This window comes from Malania oleifera, chromosome 11 (genome assembly GCF_029873635.1).
Source record: "Malania oleifera isolate guangnan ecotype guangnan chromosome 11, ASM2987363v1, whole genome shotgun sequence".
NCBI classification, from domain to species: Eukaryota; Viridiplantae; Streptophyta; class Magnoliopsida; order Santalales; family Ximeniaceae; genus Malania; species Malania oleifera.
Window position 1 is genome coordinate 32898247 of NC_080427.1, and position 26461 is coordinate 32924707.

Sequence of the window (26461 nt, forward strand, 5' to 3'; positions counted from 1 at the left end):
AAATATTGTAGATTTGGAAATGTTAAATATTGGGCATTCTGAGGTTGAATTAGGATCATTGAATTCAGGGCTCAGGTAAGCGCCGCAGGTGTAATTCCAGGACCTTGCGGGCATAGTTCAGGAAAACCAAGGTAATTTGATTATTTTGGAGTTTAATAATTTATTTAGGTTATTGGGAGTCTAGGAAATGTTTTATGGAAATTATGTTGGAATTTTGTTGAATGTTCACGGGAAATGGAAATTATAGGTTTTGCGTTGGAAATGCCATGGGTTCAGGATTGAATTGTGTGGGCATCTCAATAAGCCAGGTAAGGGAATAAATTAAGTCAGTATTTTTCATGAAAATATTTACTATTTTATAGCATTTTATTCTAGGAAATTATGTATAGCATAGAATTATGTTTGGAAAATTTACTGCTGTTAACCGGAGATTGTTTTAATACATTTAATCAGGGAAAATGATTTCAGTGCAGATTTTATGAGTAGAACATGATTTACATTTGTGTGGCATGGGTATAGAATTTTATGATTTTATCTAATGGAAAAATGCTATGTTTTCAAAATAAGCATGCTACCACTGTTTCAGGAAATTGTTAAAAACAGTACAGAAATATGTTTAAAGTATATTATAATGCAACAGCGCAAGAGCTGTAATTTATATGATACGACGCAAGGGTTGTAATTTATATGAAATGGTGTAAGGGTCGTGATGTATGATATGCTATTTTCATTAAATTATTATTGTGTCAGATATTATGATGAAACTGTTATGTTCAGCATATGAAACATAGTATATGATATCAGAACCCGGATGGCTTAGTTTTGTTTAGTTTTCAGGAGCATGGTACCGTAGCTATATATATTCAGATTATGATAGTGCAACCACACTATCAGAGTTTGGTAAGGTGGCAGTCGATGTGGCTTCAGTGTAGTTTTGAAATATTCCCCTGACTGTCCAGACCATGTGGGGCAGACCCATCGTACTTTCAGATCAGAGTTTTTGATCTAGCATGGTCGGCTAGCCATTGCTAGGTCCCGCCTTTGGGCTGCACAATCCAGACATGTGGGGGTAATACATAACACCAACTAGCTATCCATCCTGAGATTTATTTCACGTATTATACAGTTATATAAGATGATTTACACATACAAAGATATAGCATGACATGTATGTACTATTAAATATGTTTATTTAGTAAATTATCAGACAGTTTTCACAAATACGATTTATATATAGTATATGCTTATGACACATGAAAATACCCTGTTGCCACACACTGATATTAGTTTATTTCTCTTACTGAGAGGTGTCTCACCCTAACTTTAAAACATTTCAGGGAATCTAGGTAGAGGAGCAGATAGAGCTCCGCGATGTTAGTGGTTGCTTGATCTACCCTGCCAGGAGGGTAAGTCGCTATGCTAGGGCTAGGTGGATTTTTTGGGTAGTGACCCTAGGGTACTTTCTGATCATTTTAGGATGTGTGTATATTTATATGATGGGTTTGTAAAACTCTGGTATGATATTTGGACGGTTGGTTTGTTATGTATATGATGTATGTTTTCCGCTGCTAGGGTGTCTGTGATATATAACAAGTTTTTTCCCCAGTACCCATGGGTCTGGGTGGATTATGTTTATGGTTATCATGATTATTGGAATGCTATTATGTGAAAAAATATATATATATATATGGTAAATTAAGCAGGTCGTTACATATTACCTATGCAGGAGGAGTTCGATATGGACATTCTCCACACAGACCATGTGAAGAGGGCGGTGGATGTCCAACTTTGCAATAAATTTAAGTCCTATCTTGGCAAAATGCGCGAACATTTTCGTGCGATGGGAGATGAAGCAGAAACCCACCCATACGATAAGATATCCTAAAAGGTTTAGGAGGTGGTGTGTCGCCATTTCCGTGACCCACACTATCAGGTGATGTTTTTGTATTATAATATCTACTTTAAGCTTTGCTGTGGCTAATAAGAAGTCATTACATATTTTTTGTAGGCTATATGTGTAAAAAATGTTGTGAACCGCAGCAAACTCCCTACGACGTATTGTGGTGGGTCTAGGTTATTCGTAAATCATTGACGGCTAATTTCTATATATAACACTATCTGATGATTTGCTAAATTAATATTAATGATGTTTTATTTGATAATGTAGCGTGATCCTGCGACTGGCACCGAGGAGCCACTGCTAGATCTTTATCAGAGAACGCACCAAAGGCGATCGGAGGAGTGGTGCGACGGTGCGTAGAGCTAACATGTAAGTCAAATTAAATATGTAGTTTATAATTTGATTCAAAATATCAAAGTTGTATTCTTATTTCTTCTTTTTTTCTTTTTATCATTTTCATGACTAAAAATAGGCATGGATGGCCAAGCTAAGAGATGCTCTTGCTAAAGATGGGAGCCGACAAATGACGAATTACCAGATAACCGCTTAGGTGCTTGAGGAACGAGTGGGGGGCTGGGTGAAAGGGCTTGTAAGTGGATACATCAACCCAACAACATCATCTTCGATGGGTGCGGCGGCTCGTGCTGAGATAGAACGTGTGTGTTGAGATGCCAAGGCTCAGGCATATGAGATGGTTCAGCGGGTGCACATAGTAGAGCAGGAGAACCAGGAATTGAGACACATAATGTCTCATGTCACAGTGTAGAACCAAAGAATTTGAAAGAAAAGGTGTCCACCGTTGAGGCCATGCTCGCAGCAGTTATGAACAGGCAAGCGCAGTTAGAAGAAATGATGTGCAAATGTCAATCAGATGATGTAGGTGGCTCCTTTCATTAGAAGGTATGTCATTGTTCTATTCTTGTGCATTGAAAATTCAGCATCTATACCTCATAGAGTAGGAATTTTTAGAGAATTCTAGAAAATATGGATGTTTGAACTGATAGGTAAACCCATCCAGAAGCATGTTTTGCTTTTATTTTTTTATTTTAACCAAAGTTTTAAAAAGTGAAGGCTTAAGGCGAGATGTTTTAAGAGGCAAGGTGTAAGCCTTAAGGCATTGGGACATAAGTCTTTCTAAAATTTTGTTTTAGATAAAAATATGTAAGTAAATTACATATTTTTAGAAGTAAATAAAATTTAAAAAAACATTAATGTATAACAAAATCAAATATAATTTCCAAACTACTTGTTGCAACTCAAAAATTGCTAACTTGAATTCTTTGCATACATCATGATGAGATTACTATAGCATTACAAAGCTCAAATTATTTTCAAGATCTAAGATATAGCTTTCAATTATTTTGAAAAAGTTAAGGAACAAAAGTTATACAATTCAACTCACGGACATTCCTTTAATATAATCATGGAGTTAAATTTTCTAGCCAAATCTAACTTGAGAGTCACACACCCAAAAAGCACATGCCTCGATTAAAGACACACAAAATGCGTGCCTTCTATATAAATGCATGAGCCTCATCTTGTAATGCATTAGTCTTAGGAGTTGGGATTTGGTATTTTAGGTTGAATCTCTAGGTGTTGTACACATGCCCTGCCATCAGGTAATATACATTCTAAAAATGTGCATGTGTGTGCTTGTTTGATTCTATTCATATATATACTGAATTTTGTTAAAACTTTCTCAAAAATGAAATCAGAAATGATTTTTCTAAAACTATTTTTGAAAGGATGAGTGAAAATCCTTTATAGAATGTTGCATACTTGAAAGGGAATACTTGCTTGTTTGATTCTATTCATATAAATGTTGAATTGTGCCGGGTTGAGAATGACTCACTCTAAAAATGAGCAGCTCGGAAGTTATCCCAAGTATAGGAGTTCTGTTGTGTGATATTCAGCCCAATGGTCAGATTGTCTTGTAACGACCTGCTTAAATATTCATGTAATAAAAGAAAAATAAATAAAACAGTCAACCCGAATCCGTGGGTAAAAGGGACACATGTCATACACAATGGAACCTAGGCAGCAGTAAATGTAAATCACAACTCATAACCACAAAATGCATAATGCCATAGTCAAGTATACCTCAAAATATCATGTTTATATACAATCTCCCAAAAATACAAAACATCCCTAGGATCCCACATCAAACTCTTTTGATCCTAGTCTAAACTTACCCTTCTAGCAAGGCAGCACGACTGACTCAACGACAGTCATGACCCGCTGGTCCTTCTGGATTTCTAGAAAATCATTTAATGTTCGGGGGTGAGACACTTCTGAGTAAGGGAAAATAAACTAAATACAGTTGTATGGCAACATTAATATTTAATGCAGTTATACATATTCAGTACATTTCATATACCAGAAAACATACATCATAACATAATGAATAATCATATACTTTCATATTTTCTAATAATTCATACTGATCATGAAATGTCTGTTATAGCTGATAATACTGAAAACATACCCAGGATGAATAGCTATCTAATGTCATGTATTACCCCCCATGACGGGTTGTGCAGCCCGAAGGCGGGACCCAATAATGGCTGGTTGACCACTACCGAGTAAAAAATGTCTGTAAGTACGATGGGCCCGCCACACCCTAGTCGGACTGCTAGGTGGACGTTTACAACTCTACACTGAAAGCCACAACGACTATCCATCTCCCACCCCCTCGTGGGGTGGTTAGCACCAATCTGAACATAGATATTTGATCTATATAGCTACGGTACCGTGCTCCTGAACTGAACTAAACTAGCATCCAGGTTCTGATAACATATAGTACATGATAATATAACATTTAACATAAATGGATTGATAGCATTTCTATACTTTCATAAATACGACCTTGCGCCGAACATTTCGTAAATATGGCATCGCGCTGAACATTTCATAAATACGGCCTTGCGCCGAACATTTCATAAACACGGCCTTGCGCCAAAAACATATAACATACACGGCCTTGCGCCGAAAATCTCATACATATCATTCTAAGTAAATAAGTCATTTATCATGTACTTCAAAATTATTGTATACTGCATTATTTCATAATTCTTGAAAACATGCTTATTCATAAAATTTCCCTATCATAATATTTTCCACATAAAATAATATTCATGTCACACAGTACTGCATAAAACCTTACGTTTTACTCAAAAATCATATTTTCTGGTATCTTATACTAATATACGTACATTTCAACATAATAGTAGTATTTTCCCAAACATGAATTATTACCAATTTCCTCATATATATTATACATGCTTCCTGAAAATAAATTTGCTGATAAATAATAATAATATAATTTGCATGGAAAATCATTACTTTAGTTTACTCCATTACCTGACAATTGAAAAGCCCTTATGAATTCCTAGTCTCACACCCGTAGGATTTCCTGATCAATACCCTGAAAATGACAACTCTCAGAACTAAATCTCAGTATTTCTTTGTGTGTGACATTTCCTATAACTACAGTAAGACCAAATTTGGCATAAAAATCCTTACCTCAACTCAGGGACGAATTTCAACTTGCTCCCACCAACGATCCACTCCGGCAGATTTGGAGAGAACTTTCCCAGGAGCGTCATGGTGACCTCAGATCGTCGATCCAGTGAATGATGGAGCCGAAATCGAAGAGAGAGGAGAGAGAAACCATACGAAGGAGAGAAAAAGAGAATTTCTCGATTTTTCTGCATTTAAACCCAAATTTACACTATTTATACTAGTGGCTTCGTCGACGAGGTCAATAGAAAATTCGTCGACAAGCTCTCCCCTTCGTCGACGAAATTCAAAGTCACCCCAAATATCATCTCGTTATCTTCTTGTCGACGAGCCACGTCATTTCATTGACGAGGTCAATAGAAAATTCATCGACGAACTCCCCCTTCGTCGACGAAGTCTGTTGCCAGCTTCCATTTCCCCCTCTCTTTAATATATAAATACCATTATTCTTTGGGTTGTTACACATCTCCTCAGGGAATGCGATTTAATCTCAAATTTTACATATTTCCAATCGAAAATAAAATGTCACTAAACTTAGTTCAGATTCGGGGTTTTCAAGGTTGGTTGAGATTTCTTCTGACAAATTAAATGAACATGTAAATTAAATTCTAAATCCTAACATGCACTGAATTTAACTTCGGAATAAAAACTAAAAACGATACCTTTAACACATAATCAAGACACACAATAATAAAAACTCGATCAAACTCAAACACAAACAAGAAAAATCGAACTTTTAACAAAATCAAGAACCTGAATCAAGATCAAAAATTAAACGCAACAAGAGTAAGATCAACCCTAAACTAAATCGAACTTCAACAAAACTTAAATTTTAAAGAGAACAACTAATTTAATTTCTAAAATAAATTTTTTTTTTTTTGTATTTATTTTTTTATATATTTTTTTAAGAACTAAATCGGACTTTAATTAGTAAAAAAAAAACTCAAGTAATGTTTAAATCTAATGCTAAATTTAATTAAGAGAAAAATAAATAAACTCTCATATAATATCATTCAAAAAAAAGTTCAAAAAATAAAAAAAAATAATTATTTTAACTGAACTCAATTTAAAAGTCAACACTCAACTAACTATTCAAAACAAGAATAAAACCAAATCTTAAGGAAAAAAATAAAGGAAATAAAGAGAGAGAGAGAGAAAGAAAAGAGAGAGAGAGAGAGAGAGAGAGAGAGAGAGAGAGAGCTCGCTTGATGGCAGATGGCTGTGATGAATCTTCGGATGGCAGCAGTGGTTGGTTGTCTCGGGTCTTCTGGAGTTCTTGGTAGCAACCAACAACTACGGGTTGGAGGAGCTTTCAGGATGGCAGTAGTAGGCTGGCTACCGGAGGTGTGCAGCAATAGCTTGAAGTGGTTGGAGCTGTGTAGCAACTGTAGTTCTCGGGATGGCAGCACTCCTGGAATAGCAGGGGAGAGCATTTACAGTAGGCAGAAGGGAAGAAGAAGGACAGCTGCAGCAACAACAAGACAGGCTGAAGCAGAGAGTGTTCTGGAGATGCAACTGCAGCTGGGAGTTTCAGCAAACACTGGAGAAGAGAACAACAGGGAGATTTTGGGGGGTGAGGGAGAAAGAGGGAAGATAAGGGAGAGAAGGAAGAAAAGAGGAAAGGGGAAGAAGAAGGGAGAGGAGGTTGAGGGCAAGGCGAGGAGAGGGAGCTGAGAGAGTTTGAGATAAAAACGGGAAAAAAGAAGGGGTGTGGGCTTGAGAGAGAATAAGAAAGAAGAGAATATAAAGGGAGAGCGGGGGGGGGGGGGGGGGGGAGGGGGAATACCTATGCCTAGCCACCAGATCCGACTTGGCTGCATGGTCGAGTCACATCAAGTTCAAAATTTTATTTTGTTTTTTTTCTTTTTTTTCTCTACGAATAAGGCCAATTTTGATCCTCCAGGAGCCCTTTTCTCTCAAAGAGTTGTATATATAATCTTCTCATCTTTCCCTAGAATTTAGAATCATCTTGATCGGAGTTCGGACGGAAAAGTAATGCGTGAATTACGAACTGATGACAATTTTAGTTCCCGATAATTTTTTTGCGATAAAAAAATGCCAAAAATTCATAAATTGCTCAATAAAACCCAGAGATTATAAATAAGATAAAAAATTAAAATATTGAGAGTGATTAGGTATTTAATTAAAAATATAAGCCCCAATGCACGAATTAAACAAACCAATTACGAAGTTTGAGCGCGTAATCAGTGAATATACTTGATTGACTTGACACTGGCAGGATAAATGCCATCTACATGGCTGATGCAGATTTATGTATTGCATACTGGTAGTGAATCTAGGATTCTCGCATGCCCTTCTATACACATATATATGAACTCTTTTTCCAGGTCAAATTTTTTTGGGAAATTATTCAAATTATAGTCGGCATGCTATCGAAATTTTGTTAAAATTTTCTCAAAAATGAAATTAGAAATGATTTTGCTACAACTATTTTTGAAAGGATGAGTGAAAATCCTTTATAGAATGTTTCAAGTTTGAAAGAGAATACTTGCTTATTTGATTCTATTCATATATATGCTGAATTGTGTTGGGTTGTGAATATACTAGATTGACTTGACACTAGTAGTATAAATGTCTTCTACATGGCTGATGCAGATTTGTGTACTGCATGTTGGTAGTGAATCTAGGATTCTCCCATGCCCTTATATATATATATATATATGAACTCCTTTTTCAAGTTAAATTTTTTTGGGAAATTGTTCAAATTATAGTCGGCATGCTGCTGAAAACTTGTTAAAACTTTCTCAAAAATGAAATCAGAAATGATTTTACTAAAACTGTTTTTAAAACAATGAGTGAAAATCCTTTATAGAATGTTGCATGCTTGAAAGGGAATATTTGCTTGTTTGATTTTATTCATATATATGCTGAATTGTGTCGGGTTGTGAATATACTAATTGACTTGACACTGGTAGTATAAATACCATTTGCATGGCTGATGTAGATTTGTGTATTGCATGTTGGTAGTGAATCTAGGATTCTCACATGTCCTTCTATATATATATATGAACTCCTTTTTCAAGCCAAAATTTTTTAGGAAATTGTTCAAATTACAGTCGCCATGCTGCTGAAAATTAATTAAACTTTCTAAAAAATGAAATGAGAAATGACTTTGCTAAAACTGTTTTTGAAAGGATAAGTGAAAATCCTTAATCGAATGTTGCATGCTTGAAAGGGAATACTTGCTTGTTTGATTCTATTCATATATAGCCTGAATGGTGTCGAGTTGTGAATATACTAGATTGACTTGACACTAGTAGTATACATGTCATATGTATGACTGATGCAGATTTGTGTATTGTATGCTGGTAGTAAATCTAGGATTCTCGCACGCCCTTCTAAATATATATATATGAACACCTTTTTCAGGTCAAATTTTTTTAGGAAATTGTTCAAATTATAGTCGTCATGCTGTCAAAATTTTGTTAGAATTTTATCAAAAATGAAATTAGAAATGATTTTGCTAAAACAATTTTTGAAAGTGTGAGTGAAAATCCTTTATAGAATGTTGCATGCTTAAAAGGGAATACTTGCTTGTTTGAATTTATTCATATATTCTTCGAATTGTGTCGGGTTCTGAATATATTAGATTGACTTGACACTGTCAGTATAAATGTCATCTGCATGGCTAATGTAGATTTGTGTATTGCATGCTAGTAGTGAATCTAGGTTTCTCGCATGCCCTATATATATATATACAAACTCCTTTTTCAAGTTAAATATTTTTAGGAAGCTGTTCAAATTATAGTTGACATGCTGTTAAAATTTTGTTAAAACTTTCTAAAAGATGAAATTAGAAATAATTTTACTAAAACCATTTTTGAAAGGATGAGTGAAAATCCTTTATAGAATGTTGCATGCTTGAAAAGGAATACTTGCTTGTTTGATTCTATTCATATATAGGTTGAGTTGTGTTGGGTTGTGGATATACTAGATTGACTTGACACTGGTAGTGTAAATACCATTTGCACGACTGATGCAAATTTGTGTATTGCATGCTGGTAGTGTATCTAGGATTCTCGCACACCCTTATATATATATATATATATGAACTCCTTTTTCAGGTCAAATTTTTTGGGGAAATTGTTCAAATTATAGTTGGCATGCTGCCGAAATTTTATTAAAATTTTCTCAAAAATAAAATCAGAAATGATTTTGTTAAAATTGTTTTTTAAAGGATAAGTGAAAATCCTTTATATAATGTTGCATGCTTGAAAGGGAATACCTGCTTGTTTGATTCCATTCATATATATGTTGAATTGTGTCAGGTTGTGAATATACAAGATTGACTTTACACTAGTAGTATAAAAACCATCTGCATAGTTAATGCAAATTTGTGTATTGCCGGCTGGTAGTGAATCTAGGATTCTCGCATGTCCTTCTATATATATGAACTCTTTTTTTAGGTTAAATTTTTCTGTTGAAATTTTGTTAAAATTTTCTAAAAAATGAAATCAGAAATGATTTTGCTAAAACTGTTTTTGAAAGGATGTGTGGAAATCCTTTATAGAATGTTGCATGCTTGAAAGGGGACACTTGCTTGTTTGATTCTATTCATATATAGGCTGAGTTGGGTCGGGTTGTGAATATACTAGATTGACATGACACTGGAAGTGTAAATGTCATCTGCATGGCTTATGTAGATTTGTGTATTGCATGCTGGTAGTGAATCTAGGTTTCTCGCATGCCCTCCATATATGAAGTCCTTTTTCAGCTCAATTTTTTTTTGGGAAATTGTTCAAATTACAGTTGGCATGCTGCCGAAATTTTGTTAAAACTTTCTCAAAATGAAATCAGAAATGATTTTGCTAAAGCTATTTTTGAAAGGATGAGTGAAAATCCTTTATAGAATGTTGCATGCTTGAAAGGGAATATTTACTTGTTTGATTTTATTCATATATATGTGGAATTTTGTCGGGTTGTTAATATACTAGATTGACTTGTCACTAGTAGTATAAATGTCATCATCATGGCTGATGCAGATTTGTGTATTGCATACTGGTAGTGAATTTACTATTCTCGCATGCCCTTCTATATATATATATATATATGAACTCCTTTTTCAGGTCAAAGTTTTTTGGGAAATTATTCAAATTACAATAGGCATGCTATTGAAATTTTGTTAAAATTTTCTTAAAAATGAAATCAAAAATTATTTTACTAAAACAGTTTTTGAAAGGATGAGTGAAAATCCTTTATAGAATGGTTCATGCATGAAAGGCAATACTTGCTTGTTTTATTCTTTTCATATATATGCTGAATTGTGTTCGGTTGTGAATATACTAGATTTACTTGACACTGGGAGTAAAAATGTCATCTGTATGGTTGATGCAGAATTGTGTATTGCATGTTGGTAGTGAATCTAGATTTCTCACATGCCCTTATATACATATACATATATATACATATACATATATATATATATATATATATATACATATACATATATATATATATATATATGTGTGTGTGTGTGTGTGTGTGTGAACTCCTTTTTCAGGTCAAATTTTTTTGGAAAATTGTCCAAGTTACAGTTGGCGTGCTACCAAAATTTTTTTATAACTTTCTCAAAAGTGAAATTAGAAATTATTTTGCTAAAATTTTTTTTGAAAGAATGAGTGAAAATCTTTTATAGAATGTTGCATGCTTGAAAGGGAATGCTTGCTTGTTTGATTCTATTCATATATAGGTTGAATTGTGTCGAGTTGTGAATATAGTAGATTGACTTGACACTGGTAGTATTAAATGTCGCCTGCATGGCTGATGCAGATTTGTGTATTGCATGCCGGTAATGATTCTAGGTTTCTGGCATGCCCTTCTCTCTCTCTCTCTCTATATATATATATATATATATATATATAAACTCTTTTTTCAGGTCAATTTCTTTTGGGAAATTGTTCAAATTACAGTTGACATGCGGCCGATATTTTGTAAAATTTTTTTGCTAAAATGAAATCAGAAATGATTTTGCTAAAATTATTTTTAAAAGGAAGAGTGATAATCCTTTATAGAATGTTGAATGCTTGAAAGGGAATACTTATGTCACGACCTGCTCATTTTCCACATATTTTTTATTTATAATAATATCATCGTAAAATCAATACCACACATCTCACATTCCAGCTCAGCAAGTCACAATCTACCTGGACCCGTGGGTATCAGGGATACATCAGAACATACAGCAGAAGCTTACGCAGCAGAAAATGTATAACCATATACATACCATCATATCATACATCACAATGTGTATTACAACACCAGAGGTACTATAATCACTGTATCCTAGTATATACATCCCAAAAATCATATCTATGGACATTTTTCACAAAATCTAACTGTCCCTACAAAAAGAATCTTACCCTTCAAAAGGGCAAATATCCAGCACTAGGTCAGCGGGGCTTTTCCCGCTCGCCTATCAGGGGCTCCTGAAAAGTTTGTAAAATTTAGGGGTGAGACATCTCTCAGTAAGGGAAATAAACTAATACTAGTGTGTGGCAACATGAGTATTCTGTGTTCAACATATATCATACATAACATGTTCAGTATTGTTTATCAAATTTGGGAAAACTTATATATAAATCAAAACATGGCAGAACATACTGCATTTTCATAACATATCTCATCTCATAATAATAATAACATAAAACAATCCTTGTAAGTTAGCTGACTGTTGTCATGTATTACCCCCACATAACTGGGTTGTCTGGCCCGAAGGCGGGACGTGAGAATGGTTGGCCGACCACTGTCAAGTCAAACAGTAGTCTGTAGGTCCGATGGGTCTACCCAGACTAGTCCATACACCAGGGGCAATAACAACACACTTCTTGAAAATAACCACATTGACCATCCAATCTCACACCACTCCGTACAGCGGCCTTAACACAGATATCATGATCACGGGGACGATGGACACATAGCAATGGTACCGTGCAAGTGCTAGCTTAGACCAAGCCAACCAGGTTCTGATATCATATACATATACTAAAAATCGTGATACATGGATATCTCATATCAATAATTATCAAATCAATCATATCATTTTTCACATATACATATTTCATGAAAATCATCGGCCCGTACGCCGGAATTACACATTTTATCATAGCTCAGACCATACGCCGGCAAATCACACAACACAGCCCTTACGCTGGCAAATCTCATCCATATAGCATGACCCGTATGCTGGCAAATCACATATATATATAAAAATATCTCGTCCCGTACGCCGATTTTCCCATCATTAAAACTCATGCCATAATCACATTCCCAGAAAATAGCTTTTCATACATTTTATACTCATGCCACACAAACGGATTTTCACATATTCAATCATACGATCATTTTCACAGTATTTTGCAAATATAAAACATATATATAAATATATATACATTTTCCGCAAATCAGATGCTATATATATATATATATATATATATATATATATATACATTTTCTCAAAACAAAATTAGATTAGTTTATCCCCTTACCCGATTCCTGAAATGCCCCTAAGAAAATTTCTCCTGTACCTGCAGGGTTCTCAACTCAACACTCTGAAAATGAAAACTCGCAAAATTAAAGTTTAGTATTTTCGTACGTACAACATTTTCTATAACTACCACTAAGTCAAATTCGGCTTGAAAAGCCTTACCTCAACTTAGGGATGATTCTAAACTTCCCAATCAACACCCCTGGAAACGAAAACTCCCAGTACTAAACTTTAATATTTCAACGCGTATAACACTTTTCTCAACTGTCACAACTTCAAATTTGCCTTAAAAAGCCTTACCTCAACTTAGGGATGATTTCCAAATTGCTTTCTCCAACGATCCGCTCCAGTAGATTTGCAGAGAATTTCGCCTTGAGCGTCGTGGTGGCTTCGGTTTGTCGATATGGCGTAAAGCTGGCCCGAAATAGAAGAGAGAGAGAGAGAGAGAGAGAGTCGTAGGAGAGAGAGAGAGAGAGAGAGAGAGGAGAGAGAGAGAACACACCAAAAAATCAAAGCAAGCTTCCTGGAGAAGCTTGCACAATTTTATATATATATATATATATATATATTAATATCCTATTAACTTGCTAATTAAAACAAAGCTTCTTAGAGAAGCTTGTACACTTTATATATATACCTTTAACTTATATATATATATTACATATATATCATAATCACTTATTTATATATATATATATATATTTTCCTTATCATACTATTCATTTTACTTGTTAATTTAATTATTTTATTTTATTATTTTATTATTATTATTATTATTATTATTATTATTATTTTAAAATTTTATTTTTCTCAGTTACTACATTACTCCCCCCTTAAAAGAATTTCGTCCTCGAAATTTACTGTTCTCGTAACTCGCCATCCTTTAACCAGGAAAAAGGGTCTACTTATTTTATTACCTACCCTCACTTATGGCGGAGGAATACCATGGTTACATTTTGAGTCTTGGAAGATTACATATACAAAAGAAAACCATTCTCCCAAAACTAAAATACTACACTACTTAAACCATTACATGTACCTGCAAAAGAAACTACCTAACTACTTGCATTTTATCCCATCAACTTTCTTGGAATAGATACGGATATCTCTGTTTCATCTGCTCTTCGGATTCCCAAAAAACCTTTTCTACCGCATGATTCCTCCACAAAACCTTTACCTAAGGAATTTTCTTATTATGTAGCTCCTATACTTTCCTATCAAGAATCTGTACTGGTACCTCCTCATATCCCGATGAATCACTAAACTCCAACTCATCATAACTGATGATATGAGAAGGATCTGTAAAGTATTTCCTCAACATAGCCACATGGAATACGTCGTGGATCCTGGACAACACCGGAGGTAAAGCTAGTCTATAAGCTACCGGTCCCACTTTATCTAGAATCTCAAATGGACCGATAAACCTAAGACTAAGTTTACCCTTCTTCCCAAAGTGCATAACCCCTTTCATTGGAGCTATATTCAAAAATACGTGATCACCCACATCAAACTCTACATTCATGTGGCGATGGTCAGCATAACTTTTCTGTCGGCTTTGAGCTGCACTAATCCTGTCTCTGATAAGTCGAACCTTATCATGCGCTTGCTGCACAAGTTCTGGCCCCACTACTCGCCGCTCACCCACTTCATCCCAAAATAAAGGAGAACGGCATATCCTACCGTACAGAGCCTCAAATGGTGCCATGCCAATGCTAGACTGATAACTATTATTATACGTGAACTCTACTAGCGACATGAACTGAGTCCAACTACTCCCAAAGTCTAGTACACACGCTCTGAGCATGTCCTCTAATATCTGTATCATCCTCTTAGTATGCCTGTCTAACTGAGGATGGAATGTCGTACTAAACGATTACTGAGACCCCAGAGCCTCTTGCAGACTCCTCTAAAATCGTGATGTGAATCGTGGGTCTCGATCCAACACAATAGATATAGGCACCCCATGAGAACGTACTATCTCCTGAATGTAAATCTCTGCCAAACAGCTATGGGAGTAGCTGATCTTGATAGGAATAAAGTGGGCGGTCTTTGTTAACCGATCAATAATCACCCAGATGGCATTCTGGCCATGTAACGCCGTCGGCTGTCCTGACATGAAGTCCATTGATATGTGATCCCACTTCCACTCCGGGATAAATAACGGCTGCAACTGCCCTACCGGCCTCTAGTGCTCAGCTTTCACCTGCTGGCACGTCAAACACTGCGCTACATACTCGGTGATCTCCCTCTTCATACCACTCCACCAGTACGACTCTCGCAGATCTCTATACATCTTCGTACTACTGGGATGAATTGTATACAAAGATCTGTGAGCTTCCTCTAGAATGGTCTTCCTGATCTCAGTATCAGCAGGAACACATAATCTGGAACAGAACCGCAAAGCTCCGTCATCTGCAATACTGAACTCCTCCCCCTGCCTACTCTGTACTCTGTCTATCACCTCTGCTAATTCTGGATCCTCCTTCTGAGCGGCTTTATTTCTTTCCTGTAGAGTAGGCTGTACCATTAGGTTGACAATACATACTGGGAGATCACTCTCTACTAACTCTATGCCGAGTCTCTCCAAATCCATCATGATCGGATGTTGGATCCCCATAGCCGCCAACACTGGCTCCTTGGATTTCCGGCTCAACGCATCAACTACCACGTTTGCTTTCCCTGGGTGATAACTGATGGTACAATAAAAATCCTTAATCAGCTCCAACCACCTTCTCTGTTTCATATTCAGTTCCTTCTGCGAGAAGAAATACTTTAAACTCTTGTGGTCAGAGAAAATTTCACACTGTTCGCCGTACAGGTAATGCCTCCAAATTTTCAACGCGTGTACTACTACAGCCAATTCAAGATCATGTGTAGGGTAGTTCCTTTCATATTCTTTTAATTTCCTGGATGCACATGCCACTACCCTGCCATGCTGCATCAAGACATAGCCAAGTCCCTTTAAGGATGCATTACTGTAGATAGTATAGCCCTCACCCCCAGATGGGATGACTAATACTGGTGTTGTGACTAACCTCTGTTTCAGCTCTTGAAAACTCTGCTCACAGCTGTCGTCCCACTCCAACCTGACATTCTTTCTCGTCAGTCGTGTCAAAGGTCCGGACAAAGCTAAGAAATCCTCAACAAAACGACGGTAATAGCCAGTTAGTCCCAAGAAACTCCTAATCTCTTGGACGTTCTTTGGTCTAGCTCAATTCACAACCGCCTTAATCTTGCTAGGATCCACAGAAATACCATCTTCAGATACAATATGCCCCAAAAACACGACATTCTCCAACCAAAATTCACATTTACTGAACTTGGCGTACAACTTCTTGTCCCGAAGTGTCTGCAAAACTTTCCTCAAGTGCGTCTCATGCTCCTCATAGCTCCTCGAATAGACCAGTACATCATCAATAAACACAATAACAAACTGGTATAGGTATTGATGAAAGACTCTGTTCATCAAATCCATAAATACCGCAGGAGCATTCGTCAATCCAAATGGCATAACGAGAAACTCGTAATGCCCATACCGGGTCCTGAAGGCCGTCTTCGAGACATCTTCTGCTTTCACTTTCACCTTATGGTAGCCAGATCTAAGGTCAATCTTTGAATGCACCCGTGTACCCTGGAGCTGGTCAAACAAATCGTCAATACGGGGTAGAGGATACTTGTTCTTGATGGTCACTTTATTAATCTCTCTGTAGTCTATACACATCCTCATAGTCCCATCTTTCTTCTTCACAAATAGAACAAGAGCTCCCCACGGAGATACACTGGGTCGTATGAAGCCCTTATCAACCAGATCTTACAATTGATTCTTCAATTATGCCAATTCTACTGCCGTCATTCGATAAGGTACTTTGTAAATAGGCGATGTACCTAGAAGTAGATCTATGGAAAAATCTACCTCTCGATCGGGTGGCAAGCCTGGTAACTCATCTGGGAAAACATTTGTAAACTCCTTTACTACAGGCGTGCTAGAAAGTTTTAATTCATTTTATGACATCTCTTTCACCACAGCCACAAACCCCTGACACCCACTTAGTAATAGTCTCCTGGCCTAAATAGCTGAAACTAGCTGAGGTGGGGATTGTACTTGCGACCCTACGAACTTAAATTCTGCTTCCCCCGGAGGTCTGAATATCATTTCTCATGCACGGCAATCTATGCTGAAAAAATTAGATGCTAGCCAATCCATGCTAAATATAACATCAAACCCGTGCATGTCCAGCACTATCAAATCGACAGACAAAGCCTTCCCTTGAATATCAACTGGACAACCTCGGAGCACCCTATTACACCTTACTACTGACCTAATCAGTGTAGATACCAACAATTCAACATCTAAGAGTTGTGTTTCAGTCCCACATAATTTAATACACCCTAAGGATCCAAACGAGTGTCTAACTCCTGAATCAAATAATGCAATAACTTTAAAAGAAAACATAACAACCATACCTATCACCACGTCACTCGCCATCTCAGCCTCATCCAGCGTCAGAGAAAACACTATGGCTGGAGCCGTATTCCTCTGCTGGCCCCCACGTGGCACATGATAACCTCCCCGATATGGTCTAGGAACTGGAACTGCATCTGGTGGAGTAGGGCCGTCTCGTACTATGTGCCCCGATCTATGGCAGCGATAGCACACCGGAGCTGTATCTGGCGGGGTAGGATAATCTCGCACTATATGTCTCGATCTACCGCAGCGGTAGCACACTACACCACCAGATCGACACTCTCCCCAGTGCCTCCTACCACAAGTTTGATAAACTAGAGGACCCTGCCCTGTCTACACCTCGCGTCCTCCCGTCTCCAGTCTCTGCCCTCTACCATGATTACCTCTCCTCCACTGACCCAGCCTGTGACCCTGCTGGTAGCTCGTAGATGTAGATCTCTTTCTCTGTCCCTTCTCATCCGCATCAAGATGCTCACTAATCTCTGCAAAGGCCACCCTGTCGACCAACTCAACAAAGTCTTGGATCCGCAGCACCACTACCTACTTGCATATACTCCGCCTCAAGCCTTTCCTAAACTGCCTCGCCTTCTTCACCTCATTAGGAACAATGTATGGGGCAAAACAAGAGAGCTCGATAAAATGTGCTGCATACTGTTGGACGGATAGCTGTCCCTGCTTCAGACTCAGGAACTCTTCTACCTTAACCTCCTTCACAGTAGCTGGAAAATACCTATTAAAGAACAGATCTTTAAACCGGTCCCATGTCATAGCTATCGGAGTCACCCTCTGCTGCTCCAATAGTCTCACCGCAGTCCATCACCTCTCAGCCTCTTCTGTCAATCTATAGGTGGCAAAGAGGACCCTCTGTTCCTCAGTACACTACAATACAGTCAAGATTTTCTCGGTCTTCTGCATCCAGTTCTCAGCGACTACAGGATCAACTCCGCCTGAGAACGCTGGAGGATTCATCTTCATGAACTTCTCTATAGTGCACCCCTGGCCTGTAGATGGACTACTCTGCTCCCTTGAACTCCTAACGATCTCAGCCATAACCTGCTGAGCCACGCTACGTAATACCGTATTAGAGTCAGTCCCAGCTGCACCTGATGGTCCTGCTCCATCACTGCCACTCGCATAGCCACTATTTCCTTCTGGATCCATCTTGGAAAAGAGCAGTTGCAATTTAGTAACCCTATCTTCATAATTTACCTACCTATCCTTGCCACTTATATCAACATTTCTAACTCATTTCTAATCTTCAGTCCTACATTTTAGGAACACAACTCGACAATAGCTTACTATGGTTTTCCTGAAATCGTCACCGCAGGAAAAACACAGAAACTACCACGGAAGTCCTACTTCTAGACTGTAGAACAAAACCTCAAATCATTTCCTAAACTCCGGTATTATCTCTTCTGCACTCTAAAGTCTACAGAACCTAGCAACCTAGGCTCTGATACCAAGCTGTCATGACCTGCTCATTTTCCACATATATTTTTTTATAATAATATCATCATAAAATCAATACCACACATCTCACACTCCAGTTCAGTAGGTCACAATCCACCTGGACTCGTGGGTACTAGGGATACATCAGAACATACAGGAGAAGTACCATCATATCATACATCACAATGTGTATTACAACACCATAGTTACTATAATCACTGTATCCCAGTATATACATCCCAAAAATCATATCTATGGACATTTTTCACAAAATCTAACTGTCCCTACAAAAAGAATCTTACCCTTCAAAAGGGCAAATATCCAACACTAGGTTAGCGGGGCTTTTCCCGCTCACCTATCAGGGGCTCCTGAAAAGTTTGTAAAATTTAGGGGTGAGACACCTCTCAGTAAGGGAAATAAACTAACACTAGTGTGTGGCAACATGAGTATTCTGTGTTCAACATATATCATACATAACATGTTCAGTATTGTTTATCAAATCTGGGAAAACTTATATATAAATCAAAACATGGCAGAACATACTGCATTTTCATAACATATCTCATCTCATAATAATAATAACATAAAAAAATCCTGGAAGGTTAGCTGGCTGTTGTCATGTATTACCCCCACATGATTGGGTTGTGTGGCCCGAAGGCGAGACCTGATAATGGTTGGCCGACCACTGTCAAGTCAAACAGTAGTCTGTAGGTCCGATGGGTCTACCCAGACTAGTCCATACACCAGGGGCAATAACAACACACTTCTTGAAAATAACCACATTGACCATCCAATCTCACACCACTCCGTACAGCGGCGTTAACACAGATATCATGATCACGGGGACCATGGACACATAGCAACGGTACCGTGCAAGTGCTAGCTTAGACCAAGCCAACCAGGTTCTGATATCATATACATATACTAAAAATAGTGATACATGGATATCTCATATCAATAATTATCAAATCAATCATATCATTTTTCACATATACATATTTCATGAAAATCATCGGCCCGTACGCCGGAATTACACATTTTATCATAGCTCGACCAGTATGCCGGAAAATCACATAGCACAGCTCGTACGCTAACAAATCACATAACTCGGCCCGTATGCCGGCAAATCACATAGCACAGCCCGTACGCTGGCAAATCTCATCCACATAACACAGCCTGTACGCTGGCAAATCACATATACATATAAATATATCTCAGCCCGTACGCCGGTTTTCCCATCATAAAAACCCATTCCATAATCACATTCTCAGAAAACAGTTTTTCATACATTTTATACTCATTGCACACAAACAGATTTTCACATATTCAATCATATGATCATTTTCACAGTATTTTGCAAATATAAAACATATATATAAATATATATACATTTTCCGCAAATCATATGCTAAATATATATACATACATTTGCTCAAAACAAAACATGTTTAGTTTATCCCTTTACCTGATTCTTGAAATGCCCCTATGAAAATTTCCCCTGCACCTACCGGGTTCTCAACTCAACACCCTGAAAATGAAAACTCGCACAATTAAAGTTCAGTATTTCGTACGTACAACATTTTCTATAACTACCACTAAGTCAAATTCGGCTTAAAAAGCCTTACCTCAACTTAGGGATGATTCCCAACTTCCCAATCAACACCCCTGGAAACGAAAACTCCCAGTATTAAACTTTAATATTTCAAAGTGTATAACACTTTTCTCAACTATCACAACTTCAAATTTGGTTTAAAAAGTCTTACCTCAACTTAGGGATGATTCCCAACTTCCCAATCAACACCCTTGGAAACGAAAACTCTCAGTATTAAACTTTAATATTTCAACGCATATAACACTTTTCTCAACTGTCACAACTTCAAATTTGGCTTAAAAAGTCTTACCTCAACTTAGGGATGATTTCCAAATTGCTTTCTCCAATGATTCGCTCCAACAGATTTGCAGAGAACTTCGCTAGGAGCGTCGTGGTGGCTTCGGTTTGTCGATATGGTATAAAGCTGGCCCGGAATCGAAGAGAGAGAGAGAGAGAGTCGAAGGAGAGAGAGAGAGAGAGAGGAGAGAGAGAGAACACACCAAAAACTCAAAGCAAGCTTCCTGGAGAAGCTTGCACAATTTTATATATATATTTATATATATATTAATATCCTATTAACTTGCTAATTAAAACAAAGCTTCTTGGAGAAGCTTGTACACTTTATATATATATATATATATATATGAACTCTTTGTTGAGGACAAATTTTTTTTAGGAAATTGTTCAAATTATAGTCAGCATGTTATATAAATTTTTTTTAAAACTTTCTAAAAATTGAAATCAGAAATGATTTTGCTAAAACTATTTTTGAAAGGATGAGTGAAAATCATTTATAAAATGTTGCTTGCTTGAATGGGAATACTGGCTTGTTCGATTTTATTCATATATATGATGAATTGTATCGGGTTGTGAAAATACTAGATTGACTTGACACTGGTAGTATAAATACCATCTGCATGGCTGATGCAGATTTGTGTATTGCATGCTGGTTGTGAATCTAGAATTCTCGCATGTCCTTATATATATATATGAACTCCTTTATCAAGTTAATTTTTTTTTTAAATTATTCAAATTATAGTTGGCATGCTGCTAAAATTTTGTTAAAACTTTCTAAAAAATGAAATAAAAAATGATTTAACTAAAACTAGTTTTTAAGAAATGAGTGAAAATCCTTTATAGAATGTTGCATACTTGAAAGGGAATACTTTCTTGCTTGATTCTATTCATATATAGGCTGAATTGTGTCAGGTTGTGAATATACTAGATTGACTTGACATTGGTAGTATAAATGTCATCTGCGTGGCTAATGTAGATTTTTGTATTGCATTCTGGTAGTGAATCTAGGATTCTTGCATGCCCTTCTATATATATATATGAACTCTTTTTCAGGTCAAATTTATGAATTGAGAATTGTTGGGAGATACTGGAACTGTAATGCTTGTGCTGTTAGGACTTGATTTAGCTTTTCTGCAATTTCATACATGCATAGACATCAACAAACCCGAGGTTGTGTAGTACTGTTTTTGGCTTAACTAAAGTTTGGAAGAACTTTTGTGATTTGTAAGTTTGGGAAATGTTCTATTTACAAAGGGCATGCTGCCAAAAAATTGTTAAATTCCAGTGCTTTCTTAACCTCCTCCCAAATAAATCTTCCAAACACTAGACTACAAGTAATATAGGAGCCTCCCAACTCCTTAACTGAAGATCTAACAACATTAAAGTCCTAACTTAAGACCCAATTAGGGAATCGAAAATCAAAACTTCTATAATTTTGGAAAATCAAATCCTATGGACTTGCATGTAACGCCCCGAACCCTTAAATCGGGCCTGACGCGTTATACCTGATAAAATTCTTGATAATCCATAATTAAACCATACATACGCAGCGGAAAACACAACTATGAACCTCAATCATACAAATAATACTAGAGTTTCCTAGTTCTATCTATAGACTATAATATCCTTCAACACCTGCCTTTCCATAACTACATATATCTCTAAAACATTTCAGTATGTTCACAAACATTCTTTTCTCCATAGACTTAAAACATAAGGATGTAAAACATAAACATTTACATTCCCTAAAACTAACATAGGAATATACCCTTTTCTTTATACAATCCTCAAAAGGCTAAAAACCCTCGAGCTCTCAAAGTTCGACCTCGAGGAAATCCTGAAAAAGATAAATTCATATTCAGGTGAGACACATCTCAGTAAGGGAAGAAACAACATATTAAACACAGCGTGTGACTAACATGAGGTATATAGATACCGTTTTAAAATACATTTGCAAATCATTATCATAACATTAAAACCATTCTCTGAACCTAAACAATCATATGCAGATATTTACCCACGAGATTACCCAAGGATAAGGGTGATTACCCGCCCGTACAAGTAACACCCCTTTGCTATGATATTTAGGTAACCCTAAGGTGTAATGACCCGAAAAAAAAATTATTAAAAAAAAATTAATTAATTAAAATTATTAATCAATCAATTAATTAAACATTATTCAATTAATGTATTAAATAAACAAGCAAAAAAAATAGTATGAAAAAAAAAATTATTAATTAATTAATTAATTAATTAAATATTATTTAATTAAATAAATAAATAAAAAGTAATAGTAAAAAAAATGGAATAAAAAAAAAAATATATATATATATATATATATATAAGTTTAATGTATGTATATATAAAAGTTAAAGTATAATATATATATATATATATATATATATATAATTTTAATTCATGTATATATAAAAGTTAAAGTATTATATATATATATATATATATATATATATACACACACACATATATATATATATATATATATATATACACACATATATATATATATTTATATATAAAGGTTATCTAAAAGTAAGTTAAAAGAAAAAAAAAAGAAAAAAAAAAAAGAAAAAGAAGATGAAACTCAGACGTCTCTCTCTCAATCTCTCTCTGAACTTTCTCCTTCTTCCTCTGTCTCACCCGTCGCCTCTTTGTCTCCGCCTCTCTCTCTCCCCTCATTTCTCGACGAATACTCAACCGATCGGGAAACGGAAGGTGCCATTGGGTTCCTAGTTCCGCCACCAACATTTCTACTAGAGCGGATTTGTCGTGGGAACGGCTTAGATACTGCTCCTGGGGAAGGGTAATTTTTTCCCAATTTCTCAATTTTTGATAAAATTTGCTGTTGAATCGACGATCAGTCACCACCACGAGGTCCTAATCGTCGTTGTCGTCATTTTGACGTAGGTAATTTTTCAATTGGGGTTTCTTAGGCCCTACTCCAAAGCGAGAGTGGGATTTGGAAAATTTGGCAATTTGGCTAAATTTAAGGGTATATTTATTTATTTAGGAATTATGACCCTAGGAAATATTTAAATAATATTTTATTCAAGAATAATTTATTGGAACTAGGAATTTAATTTCAGGGTTCGGGTGAGCGCCGTAGGTATTTTTCGGAGTCCCTATTGGCGTAGTTCAAGAAACCAGGTAAGGGGAAAAATATATATTAAATCAAAATTTTTATGAATTTAATGGAAAAATAAATTGTGTTATATGTACGTGTATATGTTTCTGTATGGGTAAAATGCCAACTGTTTAAATTATATTTCGTTTGAATTTAGGGTTGTTTATTAGATATGTATATGCGAAAATGAACTGATGAAAGTGGAAAAATATTTTCAGGATAATTAAGTAAGAAATGAAAGGTATTTTCAGTATATAAATACTAAATGTTGGTTGGCTTATTTTACAGGCAGTGTATGAATTTTATTACTAAATTGTGTGGTATGAGAATCTGTGCAAATTATATGTTAAATGTATGAGATGCAGGCTAAGTAAAATAATGAGAATAAAATATGATATGGACAATGTTGCCTGTGTGTGTTACATGCAACCATGTAAATGTAAAACAGCTGAAAGAGAGCCATGTTAGCAGATCTAGCACACTTCTGTGTAGACTAACTGATGACAGCTAAAAGGAGCTGTGTTAGTAGATCTAGCACGTTTCTACGTAGACTAACTGATGATGGCTAAAGACCAGCTGTAGTACAAAGTAATGAAATGAAATGTTATGTAATGAAATGACGATGAAATGGCAATGAAATGAAATGACAAAGGTAAATGATGTAAATGGGAAAGAGCTACTTAAAGTGAAACGAAATGCAAAGTTAAGTTATGAACAGGAATGAATGTGCATGAATGTATAATGACAGAAAAGAATGATGTATTATGATAATAGAAGTATGTATGTACGTAGAACATGTTACAATTGGGCGAGGCGTACCTTTCGCCTGAGGGCTTGCTGAGAAAGGCGAGTGCACTAGTAACTTCAGATGTGGCAGTAGCTACATAACGCACTAGGGCAAAGGGAACCTACTTGTATGGACGGGTAGAATTCCCAATCCTTAGGGCCTTTGCCAGTAAACTATTGTTGAATGCATGAGTACGAGATCAATCTAACACTTGAGGGTTTACTGAGTAAGGTGAGTGCTCTGGTATGCTTAAATTGTGACCTTTGGGTTGCTAAATGTATCAGAGCAAAAGGGTGCTACTTGTATGGGCGGGTAATCACCCCTATCATTGGGTAATCTCGTGGGTTAAACATTTGCATGTGTTTGTTTAGGACCAGAAAATGACTTTCAGTATTATGTTAATGATTTGTAAATATTATAAAATGATATGTATAATCTCATGATGGCCACACGCTGAGTTTAATATATTATTTCTTCCCTTACTGAGATGTGTCTCACCCGAATATGAATTCATTTTTTTTTTTTTTCAGGATTTCTTAGGATCGAGCTTGAGAGCTCGAGATTTTATAACATTTTTGGAAGATATAAGAAAAATGGTATATCTTTATGTTAATTTTGATATGTATATTTTATGTTTTATAATTTATGTTTTAAGTCAGTTATGAAAGGATAGTTGTGAAACATGCTGGTATTAGTGAATAATGGTTTGGAGACATGCATATATTTGAATACTAGTGGATGATTAATTTATTATGGTTGGTAGTTAGAATTAGTAAACTCAGGTATTATGTTATATGGAGATTATGGTTATATTTCCGCTGCATATATTATGGATTATGGATTATCAGGGATTTTATCAAGTATAACGCACCAGACCCGGGTTTAAGGGTTCGGGGCATTATATAAGGTCACTACTAAAGCATATCAGGGCACTCACCTTACTCAGTAAGCCCTCAAGTGTTAGATTGATCTCGTACTCACACCGTTCAACAAAAGCTTACCGGCGAAGGCCCTAAGGAAAGGGAAATCTACCCGCCCATACAAGTAGGTTCCCTCTACCCTAGTACGTTATGTAGCTACTACCACATTTAAAGCTACTAGTGCACTCGCCTTACTCAGCAAGCCCTTAGGAAAAGAGTGCGCCCCACCCAAACATAACATGTTCTATGTACATACATATTTCTAATATCATAATACACCATTCTTTCTATCATTATTCAATCATTCACGTACTTTCATGTTCATAACTTAACATTTCATTGTGTTTCACTTTAAGTGACTCTTTCCCATTTGTATCATTCACGTTTCACATTTCATTTCATTGCATTGTCATTCCATTGTCATTTCATTGCATGCCATTTTCATTTCATTCATTCGTACTACAACTGCTCTTTAGCCATCATTTGTTAGTCCACATAGAAATGCGCTAGAATCTGCTAACATGGCTGTCTTTCAGCTGTCTTACGTTTACATGGTTGCATTTAACATACACAGACAACATTGTCCATATCACATTTTATTCATAATGTCTTACTTACTTAGCCTGCATCTCATACATTTAACATATATTTGCACAGAATCTCATGTCACACAATTTAATAGTAAAATTCATACATATTCCTGTAAAATAGGCCAACCCACATTTAGCATTCAATTACTAAAAATATAATTTTCATTTCTTACATAATGATCTAGAAAATTCCTTCCACTTTGTTCAGTTCATTTCCACAAATACATAACTAAATAAGTGGTCCTAGGCTCAAAAATCATAGTTTTACATGGTGGGCATTTTAATAATTCACACCAA

General features: G+C 36.1%; 2 long non-coding RNA genes across 2 annotated transcripts; both read left to right on the plus strand.

Moving 5' to 3' along the window:
- Nucleotides 1–227: 227 nt before the first annotated feature.
- On the plus strand, nucleotides 228–1864 carry LOC131167776 (uncharacterized). Its single transcript, XR_009140152.1, has 3 exons — nucleotides 228–308; nucleotides 1338–1406; nucleotides 1727–1864. It is a non-coding gene; the product is annotated as an uncharacterized LOC131167776 (long non-coding RNA).
- Nucleotides 1865–2187: 323 nt separating this feature from the next.
- LOC131167775 (uncharacterized) lies at nucleotides 2188–25349 on the plus strand. Its single transcript, XR_009140151.1, has 3 exons — nucleotides 2188–2269; nucleotides 2373–2800; nucleotides 25185–25349. It is a non-coding gene; the product is annotated as an uncharacterized LOC131167775 (long non-coding RNA).
- Nucleotides 25350–26461: the final 1112 nt, after the last annotated feature.